The sequence below is a fragment of the Drosophila kikkawai genome, chromosome 3R, assembly GCF_030179895.1.
Source record: "Drosophila kikkawai strain 14028-0561.14 chromosome 3R, DkikHiC1v2, whole genome shotgun sequence".
Lineage (NCBI taxonomy): Eukaryota > Metazoa > Arthropoda > Insecta > Diptera > Drosophilidae > Drosophila > Drosophila kikkawai.
Window position 1 is genome coordinate 31,864,188 of NC_091731.1, and position 25,787 is coordinate 31,889,974.

General features: G+C 38.9%; 1 protein-coding gene across 5 annotated transcripts in view; it reads right to left on the reverse strand.

Annotated features, from left to right (window-relative positions):
- Positions 1-25,787, reverse strand: part of cv-c (crossveinless c) — a 103,696-nt gene that overhangs the window by 53,337 nt on the left and 24,572 nt on the right. For all 5 annotated transcript variants that reach the window (XM_017171004.3, XM_017171000.3, XM_017171001.3 and 2 more), the window contains one exon: positions 15,652-15,702. The gene's annotated coding sequence lies outside the window, so the exon portion shown is untranslated. The remainder of the gene's footprint in view (positions 1-15,651; positions 15,703-25,787) is intronic.

Here is a 25,787-nt window from a genome sequence, read left to right on the forward strand (position 1 = left end):
TATTTAAAAATTCTATGAATCAAACTTTACGATATTTTCTATATGATATTTAGCATGTAATTTTAATCGTACTTTTCCTCTCGAAATACATCCCTACTCTACATATTTCTTGTTAAATCGATCATTTTTAAGATTAAATTCGATATTTTTCGATATTTACGATATTTTCTTTAGTTTTATCGCACTTTTCCTCCCAAAATCCATCCATACTCCAAATTTCTCTCCGTGCCCAGCTGGTACACTGAGGCAGCCAACTGCTGTCAATTTGACAAATGCTGCTGCCTGCACGATTGTGACAGTTTTAGCGAATTCGTAATTAAGCATGCGCGCACATGCATAAATAGCATAAATATATTAAGCAAATACAAAGCCAAAGGCACTGCCCACCGTATGCAATCCTCAGAGCTGGCTGGCAGCCAGGATGACAAATTGCCCGAATGCTTTTGGGGCCGTTTGAGCCGTTGGTATGTCGCTATCGCTATCGCGTTTTTTTTTCCTTTTCTGCATTTGGTAATTAAAATAATGCACAGAAAAAGGTGTCAAGGACTTTCGACATCAAGTGAATTTTAAAAAGAGTGAGCTTTGAGCTTAACTCGGAACAGCATGTGGTGGTGGCACGTTTTCGAGTTTTGGTCATGCGGGCTGCCACGGTGCGTATGCGCAATGTTGTGGCTGGTAAAAAAGGTGATTTAAATGCTTTAAAAATAAAGGTGCTGATTGGAGATATGCTGAGGTTAGTTTTAAATGGATTACTAGTTGAAATTTAAAGGTAGTTGGTAACCAAAATCAAATATTAATGAATTTGTAATGTTGTTAGAATTAAATTCATCCTAAAAAGACATCTTTAACCCACTTTAAATTACCAACCAACCTTGATTTTAATTGCTTTGCTCATTACCCGAGTGTCAGTTAATTTTGACAACGTATTCTATTATCCAAGTGACATAATTATTTTTTCAAGCCTTGTCTCCGCCATGATCTGGTTAGCATAACAGTAATGAACCCAGCCACGCCTCACAATAAATGTCAACGGTTTGGCACGTTCAGCTGGATTCCTATTTTGTATACTCCACACTCCACTGCTATAGTATATAGTATTTTGTATATATACTCACAACCGGGCACGTATCTAAGCACGCGATCTGAACCGCAAAAGGCGAAAACTGTTCAAAAGTATTTGCATAATTTACCTGCAAAGAAAACAACAGACACATAAATTATAAATATTTTGTTGTTGCGAACAAAAAGTAAACGTTTTCTTAAAAACAAATCGTATGGTAATAATATTTAAAGCGCCGAGCCACACCTTTTGCAATAAATTGTGTACATTTTGCCGTCGCACACATAATAATTAAATGCACTAAAAAATGAATTAAGCGCACTGCGATGAACTGCCACGGGATGCGGAATCGAAATCGAAATCGAAAGACGTCTGTACTGCCGGCAACTTCATTGATAAATAAACGGGGAAAAATGTTTTCCCCGAAAAAAAGCCAACTAAAAACCCACCCGAAAAGTAAAAAAAAAAAAAAAAAAATCTCTGAAAAATATGTACGCCCTATGGCGGGGCAGCTTGGCTGCACGACGATGCTTCCTGCACAATATGCAACAATTTGTTGCATGTCCGGATGTTTACAACAAAATAAACAACATATCGCCGAGCAGCATTCAATTCCCATCAATATCAAAATCAAAATCGAAAAATTGTATGTAATTCCAATTCGAATTTGACTCCAGAGATTCCCCTGCATATGGAAATGTATAACTTGTTACAGATTTGTTTACTTGCTGCGCTGCTCTGGCTGCGCTTTGAACACTGATCAAAGTCCCCTGGTGAATTTATTATATAATCATTGGCAGGCCCGGCCATAATTGGTCGCAATCAATCAGCCAGTGATTGGTGATCGGATCGATTGAAATCGATGAAGCGCTAATCTGCCTGTTGACCCATATCCATTGCGGTTCAAAAAAAAAGTACAAAAATGCAACGCGTGGGGAAGAGCACTGGGAGAATAAGAAGACTATCTTTGGTAACTAAAAATAAGCAAAGTTTGATGAATTTTTAGAAAATTTTAAACATTTTAAAATAGTAACCTTCCTCTTTGTCATTCTAAGTTATTTGTTTAGTTTTCTTAGTTATTTAACGCTACTTTTTATAGATTTATATTATAAAATCTTTAAAAAATATTCCCTTAAAATTGACTTCATCAAGTTCTATACATTTTCTCCATGTGCACTACAAACTACAGGTGAATGCACCCGAGTTAAGTATTTTGTTTACTAATGATCGCCACAATGAAGTACCGCAAGCTGCATTTTCCGGGGCATCGACGAAGATCTGTTTGAAGAGCCGTAATTGTTCTCTAAATTATTTGGGCGAACGACGAAGAGGGCTTGTCGCCACCGATGTTTGTCTGTCTGTCTATATGTTTGCGGCTTTTTATGTCTGTCTGCGGCTTTCGGGTCGTCATAATGAGGTGCCAAGCGTAAATATGAACAAGAGATTCTTTTAGACATTTTCTTGCTGCCCCCCTACCAAAGTCTGACAGCGACAAATGTTGGGTTCTTTAATGAGATTTTGGAAATCTCAATCTCCCAAGGTGTTTCATTGCACTCAAAGGAAAAGGGCAGTAATAATAAAGGCAAGGAAAAGGAAGAGAAAATAATAAATAGTTGGAAAAACAAATTTAGTAAATAAATAAATAAATAAATAGAAGATATAATTATGAGAGTAGAACATTTCTAGAACTTAAAGGTAGCTTAGCTATTGACTTCATTATTTTAAGTAAGTTTTCATCAGAAACTTAAACCCTAAACCTATTCCTCTCCAATCCTAAATATAACATAAATCAAAGTGTAATTCCCTTAATAATTTATCACTTTTCTCTGGGTGTGTTGCAAGTTTCTAGATCTCTATTTTCACTATTAATTTCCTGGCCATGTAAACTCGAGTGCCCCTAATGAGCCGCCTAGGTAATGCAATGTGGTTAACCCCCCCGAAAACCATAACTCATTCTTGTCTGCTATAAAAAAAAAAGCAAACACAGCTGCTGCTTATGCTGCTTGAACCAATGAAACAGACAATTGTTTAGACATTTAGCCATTGCTGGTGGTGCCCCCAAAAAAATATAGAACTGAGAAACCGAAAACCGAAACTGAAACAATTTTCAAATAATAATAATAATAGTGGGATAGGAAAACCATTTGGCATGGCGGCTGCGAATTGGGGACGCCTCAATTTGTTTATAAATGCTTTTCTGATCGAATTTCGGGCAAAAGCCCAGTCTTGCTGATAGAATTGTAACAACTGTCGCGGCATAAATAAAGCTATTATGATTTATGCCGGCCAGACAGACATTTTTGCGATTACGAAACTCGTTAGAATGCAGCAGCCACGGGCCAATGGCTGGGGATCTGTGGATCCTCTGTGGATTTGCATGTCTAGCGCCAATAATTCTAAGGCGTGCGCTGCGATGAGATGATACTCCGTCTACCAAGTGGGGACTCCTCTTCCAGCAGGCACCTCTCTCTCCGTTTCCGATTTCGACGTTTGATATGGCGTGAGGCTATATTGGCAATCTTCTTGTGGGCCCATCATCCATCGGCTGGTTGATTGTGAATGTGCGTGGAATGGTAAATATCTGCGATTGCAATTGCAATTAAAAGAAAGCATGGGTTGAGGATGAGGACAAGGACTGTTCGTTCCCCTAGCCAGCTGTAAATGCAATCTGTGAGCATGGCTTTTGTGCATGTAAGCGGCGGCGCTTTTTATAAGAATCGCTTATCAAGCGTTGTTGCAACTGCAAGTGGTTGTTGCTGTTGTCATTGCAGATGCAACATTCGATTGTAAAAGGCAACACGCAAAAATAAATTAATGAACGAACAAGGAAATACCCTTTAAAATATAGGGATTTTCATAGAAGGAAACCTAAAATTGGCAATTAAAATAAATTCCAGAAAATCCTATGACTTGCCTAAATATATTTTTAAGTCCTTTTATATTATTTTATATATAAACCCACAAATACCCTTTCCAAAAGCTTAGTCTACATAGAAAACCAACGCCCAGCAAGTGAAAATTACTGTGAGTCATGGAACTCTCAGACGCAGAACAGCCCACAGACAAAGGCCTCATTAGGCGGGGTCTTTGGGATCTCTCTTTCTGGATTTGGCAAGTTGGGATCTTGGATCTTTGGGGCCTGGAGACTCCATACACCCGGACTTGTTTCAATTTCAGTTTCAGCGTTGGCGTTGAAAGCGCGTCGCGTTGCGAGCACTCCTCTTTAACTACATAGTTACAGTCATTGCAGGATCCGCACGATCATCATTATGGTCATCATCATGTTGCGCCCATAAAGCGAATTATGCCATTTGCGTAAATTATTGTCAAGTGGCCCCGGCACACTAAATCATAGAGAGATGTCAGGCTTCTGATGGGAGCCATGGATAGTGTTGCTATACCTCGAGTTGTTTTTCACGCCAATCAAATGGTTATGGCTTAGGGAACCTCAAAAAACATAAAAACAAAGTTCTTACTCCTTCGGTTCGGGAAGTGAAATCAAGAGTTCAGGGACTGGAGGTGACCCACAAAAAAATGTATGGAGCTGTATCTGAAATTCATATTTATTTTTGCCATGGCCTATTAAAATATACAACTTTATAACTTGTTCCACTTTGTGTTTCGTGCTTCGGGACTCTGTAGCGGGACCGCAAAAACTTTCTTATTAAGAATTATATATGCAGGCGTAATGAAAAGCCATAAAAAATGATACTTATACTGGAGCGGTATCCAGGCTCCCTATTGCATTCTTTTTTTGCGCCCAAGAATTTGACCCAGAAATGGAAGTTGCAGTTGCAGTAACGCGGAAGTGCTTTTTTTTTACAGCTCTTTACTGCTCTTCCAATGGTGCTTCGTTGCTGATGGTGCCTTTCAGCGGGTATAAATAAATTTAATGACTCAATTTGTAATGAGAAATGTGTTGCTGCTGCTCCTGCTCGCTGGAAAGATCACTGATGAGCTCCACTTGCAGAGTTTGTCCATAATTCCGCTTAAATTAAAGCTCCCGCCGGCTGCTGTGTTGGTTTTAATCAAAGGACCATTCAGAGAAGTCCATTTGCTTCCACTTAAATTTAAATAAATTACATAATTTGCCAAACGAGAGAGTTCTTTGTTCTTTGCTGAAAAATGCCCGAAAAAAATATGCAAATTCATTTCGATTCCTTAGCGTTGACATCATCCCCCAGAAAAAACAGGTTACAGGAATTTTTCTGATCATATTTTCAGTCTTTGTTTGAATTTTAAGGTATTTCGTTTACTTGTAGGCAAAAGCTAACAAAAAATTGTACAAAAATTTATGACAAGAGTGTCAATAGGCCGTAGCCCATAAATGCTGTTAATTAACATTTATTGTTTGCTGATACTACAAAGCAAAAAAAGGCAAAAAAGTAAAGCAAAAAAAATATATATTAAACAAGAGAGAAAGAAAAAGCTAGGAAAAGAGAAAAAGAGGGTCTTTCTGGCCATAAAAAGACATTCAATTTGCTGGCCATAAAATTTTATGAAGGTTTCGTATACATATATTTTTTTTCTTTGCCTTGTTTGCTATTTGAAATTGGAACTCGAGCAAGCGATTTGCTAACAGCAAGTACTAAATATAATATATGCCAAGTATAGAAAACAAAGAAGTTCTAATCTATGAAAAAAAAGCTTTATTTGTTTCCATTTGGCTGATAAGTGCTCAAGCGACTTTGTTCTCTGCTAATCAGCTAAACTCAAATGAAGACTGGCGACTGGTAATTAACCCAGTGCATTTTTGACCGCTGCATAAAAATTCTTTTTGTTTTTTTTTTTATGGCTCACAAAGCAATTTAAAGGACTGACAAACCAAATTGATATGATTGGAAGCAATGAAATGGGCAGACTCCAGCACAGAGATGTCTTGTCTTTGTCTTCTCCTCCTTAAGGGGGATTTCTGGGGGCTTCTCTTTTGTTGTAAACAAACTAATTAAAAGTGACACTGACAGCCGCTGCGGCGGATGACAATTTACGCAGCTGTCTGGGGCAAAGGGAGCACTAAGCTGCTCCCTTTCTTCTTTTTTTTTATATGTTGCAGTTTGGCTCAATTGAAATGTTGCACGCACAATTGCCGAGGCTCCAGCATTAAATGCACTTCAAAGATGCGACATTCAAATGGAGTTCGAGAGGGGAAATGGTTGTGGAAATGGAGATGCAATTCCAGCTATGATCATTTAAATTAGCCGCTTACAAATTGGCAAATGAGGCAGTGGCAACATGCGGCCAACAGCTGTTTAATGGCAAATACACACATGTTGGCCACATTTTCAAAATAAAAACCAAGAAAAAGGAAAACCAAGGATACACTGGGGGAAGAATTAAAGAAAGAATCATAAAGAGTAATATATCTGAAATTATTTATATTAAAAGAAAATTCTAAATAAAATGAAATTTCAAGAAAAGCCACAACTTTCATACACAATATCATCAGTATTCTTCGCAGATCGTGCTTACATCTAGAACTCGTTGGGAATTATAGCGAAAAAGCATGTAAGAAGAGGTAAGAAAATGCATTTTATGCATATATAACGTCAATTTAATATTTATTTAATTTAAATTTTAAATAGATCACAAAATACCTATAAACCATAAAAAATATTTATTTTTTCTTAAAATATTTTTTTACTGTGTAATAAAAACACAACGAATCAAAACATTTATGTACACTAGCACTAGCAGCAGCAAAGTTATGACTCTAACATGGCAAATGCAAAAATGCCAGCAATTTGTGTGCACACACACCTAACACATCTAAATATGTATATGTATGTGGTGTGTGTGATTTTGTGGCATGTGTGTGTAAGCTGAGGCTGCTGACAACGACGACAGTCAGTCTGGCAAGACATGCGAAACGTGGGCAAATAATTATATACGGATAACCGAGCAGCTAGATGTGTTTTTTTTTGCTGACTACCTTTGTAATTGTTGCCTATTTGGTGTTGGCTTAAACGTAAATGCAAAACAGCTGAGTTAAGGCTTAACCCAAACTATACTTTAAGACCAAAGGATTGGCCATAGGTGTTGAAATTTAAAGTATTTATCGAATATTTAGGGGAAGCTAAGCCCAGAAAGCAAGCAAATATTAAATTTTCGCTAAGGGGAGTTGGTTACTTGTACATTTTATTATTTATTTTATTATCTAGCTTTGTAAATTGGCTATTTTTTGTCTTGTTACAGTTAGGTAACAACTGTCTTTCGAGGGTTAACTGGAAAATTGTTACACATTTTCATTATTGTTGTTGTGGCCCCGAAGCTAGCAACACCGGACCACCGGTGACAATCATAATTTTTCATATCCAACCGGTTTTTCGGCGCTCCCCGTACCAACTGACACGTTTATGTAGCTTGCAGCTTTATTTTTTTGCAGTGTATGCGTGCTGCTGCACATGCGCACAAGTGTCGTCGTCGTCGGCGTCGGCGTTGGCGTCTGAGCCTGAGTTCGGTGGAGGAGCCCAAGTTGGCCAAGTCCACTGAGCTGTTGGCTTGAACCGTTGCACCGAGGCGGGCGGACGGGCGTCGCGTCGTGCTCATTGCACAAAAGAATAATGTGGCATGTGCTTCGGCCTATAATTACCCGAACTCGGCCTCTCCTCTCTAAAGCCTCTAAAGCCAGATTGTGTGTGGTTGTTGATGTTGTGTCTCGAAAACTGGCTCTGGCTCTCGTAATTAGCCACATTTTTATTTTGTTTTGTTTGCTCGCCATGAAGGCCCTTGGGCCAAGGCATTTTTTGTTTTGCATAAAAGCGAGCGATGTAAGGCGAGGAAACTAGATTTATTTTTTTGACTATCAAGGTTGAGGTGTCAATCAAAAATGGCTTAAGAGCTTAGAATTCTTTGATTAATTGAAAAAAACAATTTATTAGATTTTGCATAGAAGAAAAACTATTTCAATTTTGAATGAACGAATTTCCATTAATGAATAAACCATTTAAATACAAAAATTTAATATTTTCTTGTGGCTTTAGGGTCTTTTTAATTGAATTTCTTTATTTTTAATGGTTATGATTACAAAATATACCCAAAAAGTTTGACATTTTAAGACCGTTTCATCTCTTGAAGTAATTCTCTTGGCTTGGCATTTAAGGCCGTTTCCTATTTTATTTTTTGGACATTTGTGAAATGTAAATGGTGGAGGCTAGTCTATAATTTTCAAACATTCAAGTGCCCATCACCAAGACTTGGCAGACCCATTTTTCTTGGAGGCTGTGTTGTGAAAGGAAGTTGTTTTTTTTTTTGTGGTACATTGCATTGCCAAAATGCCGAGCAACTTGACCAGCAAGCAGCAACAGAAACAGCAGCCACATTGGCAGAAACAACGGGCTGTTGCAGCGGCAGCAACATGAAAAACTATTGCAGCTGCAATTACTCGCACTTCAAAATGCCAACATTTTGCACAAAGAGAATATTTCGCTGTTTGCTGTTTTCCTAGGAGATCAGCCACAGCAGCAACAACAATAGCGAAACGTGGCAACATCAATCATTTTGCATTTGCATGCAACAGACAGTAGCCCAGCAAACAACAATAACAATAATCTAAAGTGGACAGTGGGATATAATAATAAATTGTGGGAGAAAAATATTCATTTTCTATGGGAATATGTAAAATATTTAACAAAAACTTTGTAAGTTATAGAATAATGATTTTCTCTAGCTTATAATCCTTGTTTTTAATTATAATATTAAAGGAATTTCAATATTCCCTTTAAGCAGCCGCAAAAAGTATGCAATACTTTTTATACAATTATTATTTTAATGGTAGCAAGTTTCTTTCCTTTTAATTTAATCAAGAAAGTTAATATTATTCACTTTTTTCGTGAAAGTTTTCAGCAATTTTCATACAATTTTGTTATATGATTTTTCATTTCTTTACCAACTTAATTCATTTTCCCAGCAATATTTTTTTATTTTTGACCCACAGTGCTGTGGGAACGGCATAAATTAGCCAGAGGCTTTGTGTTAAGTTTAAGCATTGCACTTGCCTCCACAGACCCCCTTTTAGTTCAGCCTTTTTAGCCTGGTTCGTGGTCTGTTTAGCTTCATGGGAGTAAAAGTGTTTCCCTGAACTCTTTTGTGAAGCGAACTGACTTCATTCTAAAGATACACTTTCGCTGCCAGTTGCAAATAGCAATTCGCTTGCCGTATTTTATAACCAACGCAGGCAAAGGCATCCATGACTCATGACTCACGATTCCAAGACTCGATCCACGATGCGTTGTCATCTCGTCGAGCTCGTCATAATTGGTATTTGTTTTGTGGTGTTGTTTTTTTATGGTTCGCCCCAAAGGTGTTTCCCAGTCTCCCACACAAGTTGCAGACTTTTTATGGCGGTTCTACGAATACCCCACAGACTGTCCACATCCGGTTCTGACTCAGTTTGAGAATTTAGAAATATAAATATATTATAAATTTGTTAAAAATTGCATAGGAAATTGTGTTTTTTTGGGTTGCTAATTATTATTTGTTATTAATATCATTTCTTGATGAGTCGTAACTCTTTTTAAAAAATCCAGAAAATTACCTCTAAGTATCTTTTCTTTATTCTAAAGCCCAAAGCCTTGGCTTGTTCGTGTTAACCATATAAAAGATGCTGACATAACATTTTGCAGGCAAATGATTTATGCTAAATCCGTACGAAAAATCGCATAAACGGACAGGCTTATCTCAATGAGCTGCTGCTGCTGCTGGCCTGGAGGAGCCACCGCCAAGAGGCACAGACTTTTGGCCACATGCGTGCCTGGCAGGCAAAAACCAAGAAAAAAAACAAACAAAATAAAAAAAATACATACTACAAAAAACACACAACAACAGCAAGAAAAGAGGCGCAGGCAGCGATATTGATAGGCGCAATTAATTATACGCGCCTCACACTGACAGTAAGCGTTTTGCTTTGGTGGCACCGTGCCTGGAGATCCCCTTGATCCCCTCTATCTACCCATTCTCTCTCACACACTCCTCGATCGGCGTATCAATGACCAAATGACATATTAGCCTTCGTCTTAGTGTAAAAAGCCGCGATAACTTTGGCAGACGCAAACGCAAACGCACACGCAATGTGTGCCTCCTCCAAGAAATTGTCAGAAAAACAACAACAAAATGAGGCATATATAAAAGCAATAACAAAAAAAAAAAAAAAAAAATTACAAAAAGCACATGAAGAAAAAACCACAACGACAACTTAGAACGCCACGAGCGTCGTCTAATCGTTTATTGAACTCAAAAGCCAACTCGGAAAGCAACAAACATAATACGCATACGCAGCGTGCGCCGCCGATTGAAGCCTACGATTTTGGTTTAGTTTTTTTTTTTTTTTTTCGGTTGCGGTAAACTAGAGCAGGCAGTGTCCAACTGTGTCGCTCTGCTGGCCCGCTGGCGGCGTTGAGAGCTGGAAATTACGATCCGAATCTCAATACCGCCCATCCCACCGACACCGCCACCGCCACCAACTCATCAAACACACTCCCCGCAGAGCTTTGTGGCTTTGATTAGGCGGCAATCGAATACACTGGAGGGAAAATTGTGGAAAAATATATAATCAAAGTTGTAGGTTTCGTAGTTTTTGGGGAAATAATAAGAAGATTAATCAAAATTCTTAAATTCAGTTTTACGTTTAAATTATATAAGTTATATAAATTTGCTAAATTTCCCAGCTTTCTCTATAGTTTCTTATCTTTATAAACCTTATAGATTCGAGATCTATATAAGATCAAGCTGCCTTGAGATTTCTGCTTCCTATTTTAATTCTCGTAAAATATTTGTAACTTCACCTTCAAAGTTTGACTAGTCCAAAAGCAACATGTCCCACTGTAAGCAACCAGGACCTCTACGGCAGGGACTCTGTGATATATTGAATATTCAAAAAGCAAGCCGCGAGGATAACGTAAAGAAGCCAAAGGTAGAACGCCAGTTTGGGCGAATCTCCGATCCCAATGCCAGCTGGATTTTGGTCACTGGCTTTCCCCGTCCGGCCATTGATCGCATATTGTTCACCTTTCGCACCATTGGCCGCATTGTGGGCAAGCACTGGTGCAAGGAAGGACTCCATTTGCAGTTCTCTAACCCCTGTGAGAGTGCCCGGGCTGTTGAGCTGAATGACCTGTGCATTGCTGGCTATCCTGTGCGCATCCAGGCAATACCTCGAATCAGCGCGGAAACCAAATGTTGTGGCGAAGAGAAATATAACCCTATAACTTGGAATTCTTCAGGAACGGGGCATTTTTAAAATGATATTTTGTTGTATTATTTTGTTACTTATTTAAATATTGCAATGTTAATTACTAGCTTTATTTTTTTGCTGTGTGTAAATGCATATGGATTTTATACTGAAAGGGGGAGTAGGAAGTCAATGTGCACGTTTCGTTGAAATATGAGTAGCTGAGTGACTTTATCACGGTGGCCCCCAAACACAAACTGAGGAGCCCCGAAGAGACAAAGAGTTGAAAGAGGTAAAGAAGAGCAAAGAACAACACTGGAGACTGGCGCCATTGATTCCCATTGCATTCCCATGAAGTTGAATGCAACTCCCACGCTTTAAAGTAGCTCGTTTGGGGTATTTGTCACGTCTTTGTGGCGGCTTGAATGGCCGCTTTCCTAGGAGGAAAGTCGCTTCAATTTCATTGGCTTTATGCTCAGCCCTATTCTAGTCGAGTTCTTCTGGAACTTTATTTACGAGCACAAAGCGTGTGGCGTCTGACTGGAATTCTGATGGTCAAGGGAGTGGCAAAAGGGGTATGAAAGAGTAAATAAATGGCTATAAGGGTCTTTATTTAGGGCTTAGAGGTTAGTAATAGAAAGTAAGGAGTACTGAAATTAATGATATAGAAAAATAACGTTTATAGGGGGTAAGTAAATAAAGTTGAATATCATTTATAGATACTAAATTTCCTTTCTCTGAGTGCAATTTCGTCATTCAACAAAGCTCTTTCAACATTATTTAAAAAGTACTATACGAGGGCGTTGCCTGCCGCTTAAGCCCACAAAAATCGATGGCAAATTGTCAGTTACTACTGTGTAATCAGCCAAACAATAACAACAATCGAGCTCCGGCAAAAGGCTTTTCAGCTTTCAACTCTCGACTCTACACACTCCACACTGATTTGCTAAACAATTACCAGTACGTACACTCACTCCCAGGCCATACAAGCACTTTAGATAAGAATCTTAATAGAATTGCAAGGCGAAATGCAATGCAAACATAGAATACAGAACTCAGAACTCAGAATACAGCATACAAATACAGATACAAAAGCCGGGGAAAGGAGTTGCAACCTAATGATATTTATCAGCGATTCATACAATTTCCATGAGGGCATCATCATATTTACAAGTTAATATTTACGCTAACAAGATTTTCTCGGCCCCACAACAACAAAGTTGCTGATCTAGCCACGGGCTCTATTCGATTTACTCCAACTCTTTTCGGGATCTCGGATTTCCCCCGCTCCGCTTGCCACACAAAAGGATCGCAATGGCACACGGCTGCAGAGATGGAGATACTTAGATACAAAGGATCGGAGTTGGTGAGGTGGTAGAGGGAGGGAGCGACATGAGTAGACAAGCAGAATGCTTGTTAAAGCCCACAACATGCTGATTTCATTAAAGATATCGCCGGATGGCACTGCAATCGCTGAAGGGAGCCACTTTGCATGTGGCAGCCAGAGAGCAAAACTCAAAAGAACACTGGGAAAATAATGGGAGAGCCATATTAATTTATAAAATTATTTTCTGGATTATAAATCAAGGTCAAATTTATTCATAAATAACTCGAGTTTTTAAAGCCTTTAAAATGGGTGTCTAAAAGTATGCAATGTTATTTTTTTGGAGGTCAAAATATCAGGGCATCCTGAACTCCTTTTTAAGATTTTTAAATTTTCTACTTTTTTGACTTAAATTTCTTTCAGTGCCTAGAATCAGTGACTCCAGAAACTCATGTTTCTCTTGATGAAAAAAAGAACTGTTGCTGATGCGAAAGTGAAGCTCCAAGTCTAATGAAAGTCCCTGCAGACTGTCTGACTGACTGACTGACTGACTGAGCTAACTTGGCCGACTAATAGCTTTGGCAATAAAATGGCAATTAAGTGCCTTTACGGCCGTATCCCATCATCCTGGTTCGTGGTCCTGTTCCACAGCCGTGGGGCATCCTTTTATGCCCCGTAGTTTGGGCCATAAAAATACTTGTTTACGCATGTAACAACAACTCTATATAGTGTCTTGGGCTTATCCCACCAAGTCTGCGGTTTTGGCAGATCGCTTTTTGGGATCATCTCGCACTCTCGCGCCTCTGCATTGTTTATGTTTATTGGGCGCATAAGTTTGTGCTATTTTATAGTTTTATATAGCTAACACATGTCGATTGCAATTCTGCCGTTGGGCGGGCCTCAGTTTACGTTTATTGATTTTAAGTGTGAGTTTATGCTCAGCTCTCTGTGTGTGTATCTGTGTGTGGGTATAAAAAGGGAGGCCCATAAAAGGCAATTCGTTTGGCTTGTCAACTTCATAAGCAGCGCACACGAATTAACGCATCTAGGATTGGGTTCCATGCTGCGATTGCTAATGAAAAGGGGTATCGAGGGGGTTCTAGGGGGCAGCATAACCCAAACAAATCACAAGATTAAAGCAGATCGCACCGTGAAGACCCTGTTTGGATTGACTTTATGGTCAACTGGTGACTTGTAAGCAGCAGAACAACAGCACAGCAGACACTTTGGAAGCCCTTTGAGTTGTAATTTAAGCATAATCAGGCTTGTTAGGGTCAGTTTAATGGGTTATTTTATGCTCTGGAAGGGGAAATAATGGATTTATGATTTGTATTTCATTTAAAAAGGGGTTCTTTTCGATGAATAATAAGGAATTAAGTAAGAATCATTACTAAGAATTGCAAGAGAAACATTTAAAGGCAATGTATAATGTTCTCATTCTATTTTAACAAAGGAAAAGTGATTTATAATTAGTAATGGAACTTTAATGATTCAGACTTTATAATAAATAGAAAACTCTAATTACTAGATTTCCCATATGTTATGACTTTAAATTCCTACCAATATATATTTATTTATTTATTATATATTTTAAATTGAGAACAAAGAACTCTTAACTCCACATTCTTCTCCAACTTTTTGTTAGATTTCATCTTCCATTAATTTGCTTTTAATTTCTGATTTACTCTGACTGATTTCTGTGAATAATTTCATGACAAACCAATTTGAATCAAAGTTGATTTTAGTGCGGTTTTTCGATGGGCAATCGCACACACAATGACTGGCTCTTGTGACTCACATACGCTGCGTATGCGTAATATTTGTAAACAACTTGAGAGCTGCCTTTTCTCTGCACCTACTCTCTTTCTCTTCGGTTTCGCAACTGACGATTTCCGTTCTACCTTTTTCTTTATCTCTATCGCCCCTTCGTTTATGGCATTTCAAGAGTATTAGTTATCGGAAATGTTGGTTGGTTTGCCTTCTCGTAACTTTTTTGGCGCAACCCGTTTGGAAATTAATGCGAATTCGATTTGGAAATGTTTGACTTTGATTTGAGTCAGCCCCTAAAATTTCACGGAAATGTTTTATTGCAGCAAAGCACAGATGTGTGCACTGAAGGGAAATAATTTGGGTACAATTTTTAAGGGAATTTAAATTCTAGGGAATTTTGTTCTTACGAAAATAAAAATAATAGAAATTAAACAAATTAGAAGATACTCTTGACTCAAAATAAATTATTTTAAAATTATATAAGAAGGGGAAAGTATTTATTACATTAAGTAATCAATTAATTTTTATAATTTATAATTTATTATTAACCCTATATAATTTTTAGATTATTTTATTTCTGTGTAAATAAACCGTGTGTCCGCTTATTGAAATGCAAACAGTTGGAGAGCACTAAGCACAGAAGCTACATGACATGGCATTGCATATTTGCATAAGAATTAGAAATCTGCGGCGTGTCGGCTCGAAAAAATCTGACTTTGGCGCGCAGAAAGAAACACAATCTTGTTTCGGCATGGGGCGGCCATATAAAGTCGGCGGGGCATACCGAAAATAACTTTGCAGACAACGGCAACATCGGGCAGCAACAGCAGCAACAGCAGCAGCAGCAACATCAGGCAGCACACGAGCAGCCTCAAACTCACCCAGCAGCAACACAAATGGCAACATTAGCGCAAATTTCAACGAAGCACAATTTGAATTTGAATTTGAATTTTGGCTTTGGTTTTTGGCCAAAGCTTTGCTTTTTGCTCGAGCGACACTCAAACACGTTTGTTGTATATATTTATTTTATTTTTTTCTATTTGTTTTGGGCCTTTTTAATATAAGAAAAAAGCAAAAGAATTCCCAGCGAGCCAATGACTCCGAAAAAAACATGTGTTGATTAACATAAATGATTTCTGTGCGGCTGAGCCTCGTCTGCCATTTGTAAAATGTAAAAGCATTTTTGGAAATCTTTATTGCTGTAGTTTAGTTTTAAGCGTCAAAACGCAAAGAAATACCGAGAGTCTAGCAAATATTTATTAACTTAATTGGCATATTTGCTCTGCGCGAAAGTCACTCTTTTTGAAGTTAATTAAGAAATTTGTAACATACCTTTTTGGTTGCAATTTTCATGCAAAATATCCCGACGATGTTGTCCCAGTGCTGCAAAGAGAAAGCCAAAGAGAAAAAAAGATCGTTTAGTTTTCATTTGTCAACTATAATCAATGCAAACGTTTAAGGGGGTTTCGATATTTCGGCGGGGCTTTTGTTTAGTAACAAAAAATATTGGCACGCACTGCGTAAATATGCTAATTTCGCGTTGTTGTATCTTTCGCATGATAAATGTCTTGACTAAATGCATAAATTTTGAGCCGAGTTGAGCAAACGCACAGCTGAAAGCAGGTAGTTGTTTAAAGGTTGCTAGGCCAGTTTCGTTTGCCCAGCTGGACTCTGGCAAATGAACGAAAAAACATGGTCCATGGTCTGGGCCATAAACCAAAAAGCAAATCGATAATGCAATAAGGCATAAATTAGCGGGTGATGAGCCTCAAAGTTGATGAAGAACATGGTTAATGCATTTGGGAAATGGGTGCTTTTGGGGGATTTATATTCCCCTTTTGAAAGATTTATTTTGTAGTTTTTAGAGACCAATTTTAGCTCCTAAAAGTTATCAAATAATTCAAACAACTCTTTCTAGAAAGTAGTATATTTTTAAGGCTACAAAATCTTTAAAGGAAGTAACCTAAGTTATCGTTTATTATTTTTCTATATCTTCTCTCTTCAAAACAGAATAAAATCTATTCAAAAGATAATCCCTTAAACATTTGTTTATTTACATTATCCAAAAACAAATCAAGGCCAAGAGAGACGCTGTGACGTTGATTGCGAAAATGTCTCATGAATAACTTGCAAAGCAGAGCGCACAAGAGCATCTTGCACAATTTTCTTGACTTCGCTTCAAATTTCCCCCCCATCCTTAGCTTCGGTTTAGCATTTTTTCCTTTTGCAATTCAATCAGCTGGACATATAGTACATACTATATAGCCGGGCCAACGGAACGGAGCGGAACCAGACGTCATTTGGAATACAAATCGCCCGATGTGGACGTGGATTGTGGATGTGGCACATCAGGTTTCGCCATGGCCGTCACTCAAAACCAGTAGAATTTCTAAACTGGTCGAGCTGAGTCCGAAGCTGACACAAAAGGCCAAGCGAGCGACTAACAATGCATCCCGCATTGTATACCAAAAATGTATAACAAATTCCGGTAGGTGCGGAGTGCTGTTTTTACTTTCAAATGGCATTATTTCTTCTTTTCTTTTTGCTCCTGAACCTCGACTCAATTTGCGTGTGTTAATTGAGACTAAATGGCTGGAAGACTGCACAAGACAGACGGCGGCCCTAGTGCTTTGATTAATTATAGACAGTCCGTCATAATTTACGACTGTTAATTTGCTGCAAGTGTTGCATGCGAGAATCCAATGAAAAACTGGAAATGTTACACAATCTATGGGCTGTGTGGCATCTTGAAATGGAAAGGGAGCCCCCAAAGACTTGATGTTTTTTTAACCCAGAAACAGACACACAGTAGATGTGAAGAAAGAAAGCAGGCACTCGAAGAGTTGACAAATCATTGCCAGATTTACTTTTCAAGAATTAATCCGCCACAAACTTTGGAAATTACTGCAGACTCATGGCCTAATCAAAAGTAAGAGTTACCCAAATTGTTCATCAGCAATGAAAATATTACAAAAAAACCAAGACTCTCTGGGGGCCCGAATTAACCCATATTTCAGCCAGCAGATGAACGCAGGCTTAACCCCCCAGCTCAAGAGCTTGCGTGCCTAGAGCCCATTGATCCAAGTGATCGAACAGCAAATGGCAGTTGCAACTACTGCCACACACCTTCGAGACAAAGCAAAAATCGAAAAGAAAAATCACAAGAAAAATCTCAAAACAAGGAGAAATAGAGAGAAATAAAAGCCAAGCCAAGTTGCAATAATGAGCAACTGCCAAAAGGGAGATAAGCCTGTGTGGGTGCCATAGCCACCTGCATTTTCCATTTTCATTTTTCCCCATTTTGATGCCAATTTGAAAGCCCGCCAATCCAAAGACTCAACTCAGCTGCCAACATTGCCATTCGATCGCAGCATGTGACTGCCAAAATATTGCATTGTGTGCACACGATTTCGTTATGCATTTCAAATGCAAATTGGTTTTGAAAGGTAATTGATCCCCACCGGTTCAAGCTCCCTCCAGTCAATGACAGAATAATTCTCTGACTTTCAAATGCTGTCGCAGGAAATACAAATCTTTGAAAGAAACAAAAACAACTCTGAAAAGAGACCCACAAAATATATTTTTGTGAACTGATTTCGTATGCTGTCAGCGATCACAACGAAATCATGGAAATAAAATAAACTCTGCACGATCTTTGGGGCATTTATAACTTTGAACTTGACAGCGTCTGACTAGATGTCACTATATATACAGTAAGACCTCCCTGGTGGGGATAGCTTTGTGAATTTCTGAGTGAACACGAAATGTTAAAGATTATAGCTTAGGTATATAAAGTCTGAGCTCAAAAAGTAGTTTAGTAATTATTGAAAAATCAAAGGAGTGCTCTTATAATTCCCAACTATAAATTCAGCTAGACATTTGGCTATGAAAACTTGAGATCCTTGATGTGCTTCATAGGGATTTATTAACCACAAAGCATCAAAATCAACTTATTACTATACAAAGTTAAGTTCAAAAACCAATTCTAATGACAAATCTAGAAATGTCATACATTTTACATGACCCACTGTACCTTCTAGCTAGGTTTCCCTATCTGACTTTCGGTTGATATGACAGCGTTAATTGATTTTCATTTTCATTTACATTTTCGTAGCTTCTTTGGCTTTCCGGGGCAGCGCTCTTTCAAAGAACTCTAATCGGGCTGAATGGTTCATTACGCATGCATAGAAGCGTTACAAATTAACCCAGTTATTTATGATTATTTCGCTTTAAATTTGGGTATTAAAAATGATTTAGCTGCCATAACAATTGGTGCGCGCTGCTCGACTGGATCTGGATCTGGGATCTTCAGATGCAACTGAGGAGTAGTAGGGGGAGAGAGATCTCTTGTAAATTGCATAATCACCCCAGCTGGACGGATCTGCTTGGATATATTCTCATCTAGCCGGGCCTAAAACGTGTTCCCAGCCGGCTGCTGCTGCTCCATTTTAGACCCTCTCCAACGCGGTAATTGCCTTGGCAATTTGCAATTGTGCGGCTCTGGTTCTTGGCAGATTGATGCCTTAGTTTGATAATGGCCAATGTCGGAGGCCTGCAATTTTAACGGTTGCTCCTCTTGGTGTCGGAATGAAAGCAGAGATGTGCTCGCTTTCGGAGATGATAATTCCCAAAAAAAAAAAAACCTGAGAAATAAAACAAAACAAAGGGCAACAAACTTGAGAACTGAGAACTGGGAAAAACTGCAACTGTGTCATGTGAGTCACACGATGACAAAGATGATCCCGATTTTGTATTCTTCTTCCCAAAAAAAACGCCAAAGCAGTCACGTGCTCTCTTAGCCATATTTCTTTTTTTTTTACTGCCAGAGCTCCTATTGTCTGTCTTGCCAGATTTCGGGCAAGAAAAAATGCATTTAAAAAACAATACAGGTGACAGAAAATTAGCAAAAACAAAGTGTTATGTGCGACAGCTGAAAGAGCGACAATTAGGCGCATTTTGTGTGTGTTTCGAATTTTGTTTTTTTTTTCCTGCTGCTTTTCTGCCTTGTCTGTCTGCCAGTTTTGTGGCTATTGCTATTGCATTGAATTCCCCCAAAAACAAAACAAAAACAAAAAATTGAAAATTGTGCAATAACAATTTGCGCTGCACAAAAATGCGCGAGCAGCTTGGTCAGCTAAAAAAAAAAGAAGAAATAACCAAAAACAACAGCAAAATCGAAAACTGAGACAAGTTGCGTGGCGGCTTTTGTTGGGTGCGTACACTGAGATAAATAAAGATGAGGTTTATTATTTTGTAATATTTAAAGTGTAACAAGGTTCAAAGTGGAGTAACTGCCTAAATTTTCAATATAATTCTCAATTGGTTCTAGACTTAAAGGTGCTGAATATCAGTCTAAAAGTTGAAAGGATACTGAAGATGGCTGGCTTTCTTCTAAAAAAACTGCTAGTCTTTGCCTGGATCTTTGCGTGCTGTTTTGCTATTTCTATAAAATGTAAAACAAATATTTTAAAATATTTTATACAAAATTTTAATAATAATAAGATTTTCTCACAACAAAGGAGAATATTACAAAATATGTTAGCTCACAAAGAAGTTTATTAATATTGCCAATATTATTTATAATTTTTTCAAGTGCACTTGCATTAGATGGGCGGGGGTGAGCCTGTGGTTGGGGGTGTGGTGTGGTTTTCGTGGAGCTGCTGTTACTTCTGCTGCTGCTGCTGCTGCTTGCCTCTACTGGTGGCAATTGTTTTGGCCTGGGCATAATATTTGAGACTGCGTCTCAACTGTTTCACACAGTTCATTAAGCGAAACAAATAAATAAATAGAGTTTAATTGTGCAATCGCTGATAGAAATTGTCAACGCAGCCGCCTTGCCAACGAACCATAAATGGACAGAGGACGCAATGAACGCAGTGGAGTGAGGGGAGTGTTAATAGCTGCGCAGGCCTAATGAAGGTTAATGGACATAAAAACGTGAAATGAAGCAGTGGAAAATTGTCAAAAAAAATAAATAACACACGAAGTGTGTGGGGGCATAAATCATGCAAAATGTACAGTTAATAAAACGATCGAATTTCATTAATTGTAAATTAAGCCCGTAACCAAAAACGCACACGAGAAAGAGCCAGCGAGCAAACGGGAGAGTGGGAGGTAGCAGCTCATGGCTTTGCTCATGGGTTGAGTTTTCCCCTTGGCTTTAGCTTTTTCCTTGGAGTTTTCTTAGGCTTTTTTTTTCTTGGCTTGGTTTGGTTTTGGTTTCGGTTTGTCTGGGTTTGGTGTTTCTTCTTGGGGACGAGCCACGACAACCACGCGGAAAATGTGCGACAAGGCGACGACGACGACGACGATGACTGTGATGGCAATGGCGACAACTGCATGCCAAGGAAAACGCCGCTGCGCGAATGCGTTTTTACACAGAGAAAAAAATCTATAAGATAAGGATATCAGTGAGCCTTTAAATGGTGAAATTTGTGAGCATTTTGTAGGACTTTAAAGTCATACTTTGTGTTTTTTGATAGATTCCATAGTTAGAAAACTAAACTAATTTCAGGGTGGATGTAAAATGCTTTCTAAGATATAGCTCATATTATTTCCAGTGTATAACCCACTGCTTTGGTGGTGTGCTATGCTGTGCTCTGCTGCTTTGTGGTGCGTGGCCTGTCTGGTCTTTGCGTTGTGCTGTGTGGTGCAGTTGAGCCGCATTGTTGATTGGTGGCTGCAGTCCGCCGGCGACGTTAATTTCACTTTAACAAACATTTCGCTTGTCTACTGCGACCAGGCCAGACCGCAAATGCCAAAGCAAGGAGAAAAAAAAGCAGACTTTTGCGGCCTGGGTGACAGATCATATAGAAATGTGTTGCATTTCTAATCAAAACGATCGATCAAACGGTAGTTTTGTTTGAGTTTTGTACCCTCCCTGCCCCTCGTCAGTATGAGTTATGTATCACGCACATATGGCATTTCATTTGGTTTGTGAACGCCCCTTCTCTTCTATTTCTCCATGTGTATTCCGATTTGTCTGTCTTTCTGGCTGTGCGAATGCCTCGGTTGACATACGATACTCGGATACTTTAATAACGGTGGCCTGCATCTGTGTTTGCTTTACGATTCCATTTTGATCGATCGCTGCTGAAAACATAATTTGGTCTTCGGGTCTTTTAAGGAAATGCTGGTTGGTGGTGCCTCCAAACAAAACAAAAATAAAAAGTCTCAATTACAAATGAAAAGGAAAGGGGGAAACCCGGGGTACCTATTACTGCACAATGCTTAATGGCCCAGCTAATAGCCTTCATCCCTAACCCCAACTACAAAGCCTAACCCTAACCCCTAACCTTTAACCAGCAGCAGCAGCAGTGGCAACAGCTCGCTGCAACAACCTTGAAACCACACTATAAACAATCAAAAACCCATTAACGCCTGCTCCAAAACCTTTTAGAGGGACCTTCGCCGGCCCCGACGTTGTTATACGAGTATTTACCAACATCATTACGATGAGGCTGCACATTTTCTCAAGAACTATTACAGCAACTAGACAAAATTAAACAATCTAGACAGTGCCACAAACATATATGTAAATGTACAATTGCAGTGGAAAGAATAGGAGGGAAAACTTAATTTAAACCTGAAACTAACTAAGTTATCAGGCTAAAGTTAATTAAATTAAATATAAAATAAAAAACTTACTAAAGAAACTCTCATAGAGATGCTTGTTGTATAAACATTATCATTATATCAAGTAATCAAAGGCTTTTGTTTTACGAAAGATTATTTACTCTGAGATAAACATGCAAATTATGGATAATTATGTATTTATAGACAAATCATAAATGAATTCCCAATCATATTAAACAATAGGTTGCTCTTTAACCCTTGCTGTAATAGCTGAATTTAATTTATGCATTTAACATCTCAATTAATGGCTGTCTTATTTCGTTAACCTCAGCTGTAAGATAAAGATGCAGCCTGGAGTGGAAGTGGAAGTGGTTGCAGTTGATTCTCCACCCTCACAGTAGGGTTACCCTTGGCATCCACCGATACGGAATAGAGAAACAACGTTTTGTATCTTTAGATTTCTAAGAAGCATTTAATGCCCAAGCGGGCATTGCGTGCCGCCGTCTGAGCTGCAGATACACAGATGCATCCAGCAGATGTTAGCTGATGCGGATTCTTTTGATTGTGCTTTTGCTTTTGCTTTTGCTGGGAGCCTTCACGTAATTTCAGCATTGAATCTTTGAATCTTTGCAGCTTTGCCGGTGCCACAAGTGTGACTATTAAATTGGCGGCAGTAATTTGAAGTTGTTGCTACGTACACACGTACTATACGTACGCCATGGGCTTGGTTTGGGTCTGGGACCACACATCCACAGTCTGTGAGATTGCCGCTCTGGGTTTGTTTGCTTTTCCTTTTTTTTTTTGTTCGTATTTTTTTCTGCTTTTATTGTTGTTGTTGCTGAAATTAACCCTTTCATGTGTGTGTGTGTGTGTGGGACATGGGGCATTATGCAACCGCTGCAACGTCGTTGCGGCACATATGAAAAGCGAGTCTGAGAGACTCGCCCGCCCCGTTCTCGGTTCAATTGAATTTTTATGACGAATTTTAATGCCCCCAAAATCGACAGCGGCAGCTCTTTCTCTCTTTTTCTCTACAGGCAGAGAAAATATCACCACAAATCGGTCATTGAGTCGGCAGTTTTCACAAGAGTAATGCCTGAAGCATATGTTGACCCATATTATTAATATAAATATTTGGGAAAATATCAAGGAATTTAAATTGGGAAAAATTTTACAAACTGGAAAGTTTTACAAAGTTGATAATCAGCCTCAACATTTTTTATCTATATTTAAAGTGGGTTACAAACTTTAAATTTTAATTGAATAATAATTTTTTTTTGTAAGTGCTTACGGCCACCCATCGTTTAATTGGCAATCTTGAGTGGTAATTAAAATCAGCATTCGCGGCTAGTCTCGCACAATCGTCGAGAGCATCTTATTTTCTCATTCTACAGATCTCCGATGAGGATGAGGAGCCTGCTCCTGCAGTATCGCCAGCAAAATCTGATTAGCGACCTACGCGCAACATTTGCAGACTTATGGCTGTGGCGGCATTTTCAGCATTTTCTGGACACTGTCAGTCCTCGGAGCTGGCGGAGCTGGTGGAGCTGTCAGGCATTGCCCACACGCTCCGCCGGCGGCTGTCAGAACGGTTTAAGGAGGCTGAGACTGCCGCCCAGCTGTCAGATGACCAGCTGACCAGACGGCCATCGGGTGACAAATCAATAGCCAGAACGTAGGCCGAGTGCCAGGTATGCTGCTGCTGCTGCTCCTGCTTCTGATCCTGAAAGACTCAAAGAGTCCCAGCTAAAACAGCATCAGTGTTGGCAGGAAGGTTTATTTTTTAAAGAAACTAAGTGAGATATGGCTAAAATATAGCCAGGAGAATAGAGTCTTCTCTATAATTCCCCTCAAAAAAGGATACATTGTCAACACTGCCCCGTCTTAGGCTCAATGACTGCCTCAAAGTCCACCAAGTGTAGGCATTAAATATGCTGCTGACACTCTGAAATTGTTGGAAAAAAAAAGAAAGAGATTGCAGTAATCAGCTATAAGACATATCTCGCTCAGTGCCCAACTAGCTGCCAGTTGATATTGCGACATGATCGAGAATCTCCGTTCGGGCGTGGGCTTTGCAGCTTTGCAGCTAATTAAACGGCTCGGCTGTCATGGTTTTACACAAAACTACAAAAAAATAACCAAGAGAGAGAGAGAGAGGTGGGGGGAAAAGCCATCTGAAAACCAGAAAAATATGAGACAACGACAAGCATTTTGTAATGTACCAAGTTTGATGAGTTCAAAGACCGAACGTAAAAATACAAAGACCACAAACAGCGCGAGCTCACTGGAAATTGTAAGAAAATATATACATTTTACAACTGGCAGCGGTTTTAACAAAAAGCTGCCATAATAATGGGCGGCTAAGGTCAAGGACTTGGTGGAAATAGACTTCAAAATAAGAATCGTGAACCGAGAAACGGAAATGGTTGGGTCATTAGAGCAAGGTTTCTTTTTACTGATTTTTTTTTCGGCAGTTTGTAACGATTATAAACCTCGAAATGAGCTCAGAGATCCGACTGTAGATATAAAGCCCCTATTAAAAGCTGTGTTCCAGCTGACATAATTTGTTTTTATTCGATTTGTTTCTTTGTGTGTGTGTGCGGAGGAAATACTAAAATTGATTTGCATTTCCCCCTTTTGAATCCCCAATTGCGCATTGAGAATTCCGTATCTAAATTATGCGCTTTTGTGCCGGGGCTTCCTCTTCGAATGGCCTGCGAATGCAAATTTTCCCCTTTGTCTTTTCTTGATGCGCAGGACGTGGCCAAGTTGGTTTTGGCTTTGGGTCTGTCCAAAAGTGTGGGGCACAAGCCAAAAACGAGGGGGATCTCTGACGCTTATCTTGTCACAGAAAACTTGGATTTGCTCCCCTCTTTTTTGTTGTCTTTGGGCTGAACTAGCGACGAATTGATGTATGTGTACAGAGAGAAAAATAGAGGGGATTATAAGTTAGATTCAAAGATTATAAGCCCTCTGACTTGTAAAGAATATATAATTATTAATTATATAACCCTATCCCAACTTTCAGAACAATCTAAGATGTTTAAAGGTTCCTAGAGAGATTTTAATCTATATTCAAAACTTTCCCTGAAATAGGCAACGTTTGACCAAAATTTCTACTCATAAGCTGAGTTGTGTTTTTTCCTTCTTACATACTTTATTCCCAGTGCAATTATGCAGCAGCTCTGGGGACAAAAAAATATAATAAATAAGACAAGATGGAAAATAGCGCATTGCGACCAACGATGGCTGGTCCCGGGCATGGCCTGGTCTGGCCTGACTGACTTGATACATTGTTGGAGGAAGTGATCTCATCGTAAATTACAAATTACACAAAGTCACGATATCAATTTCAGATATACCCGATGTGTTTGTCGCTCTCTTGCTGTTTGTTGTTATAATTAAATTGTTGTTTTTCTCAGCGCACCCAACACGAAAAAGAAATGTTCGAAAAAAAAAAATACAGACTCTTGCCATGGAAATTGATTAATGTATTTAAATTGATTGAGCGCAGCGAAACGAAGGAGAAGAATCGGATGGAAGAAAAAAAAAAAACCCACCAAAAGCCAACTAATTGTAGAAGAATATATTCTCCAAAAAAGGCCGAAAAGCCACACAGAAATTTACATAAATAAACAACAAAATCGGTTCGGTTGAGGGTCAAACACCTACACCGAACAAACAAGTTAACTTTGGCCCAGCACGAGGTGGTTCATTAGGAATATGCATATATATATATATATATTTGTCTGCCCTATATATACTCAATTCTCGATACCCAATTCCGGCTGGCGAAAGGTGACGACGACTATATGCTGACCCATATGCGGTGAAAGCCTCTTTAATCAGCGACGCGGGATTTTGCCTTGATTTTCCATGGAAAATGCAACAAA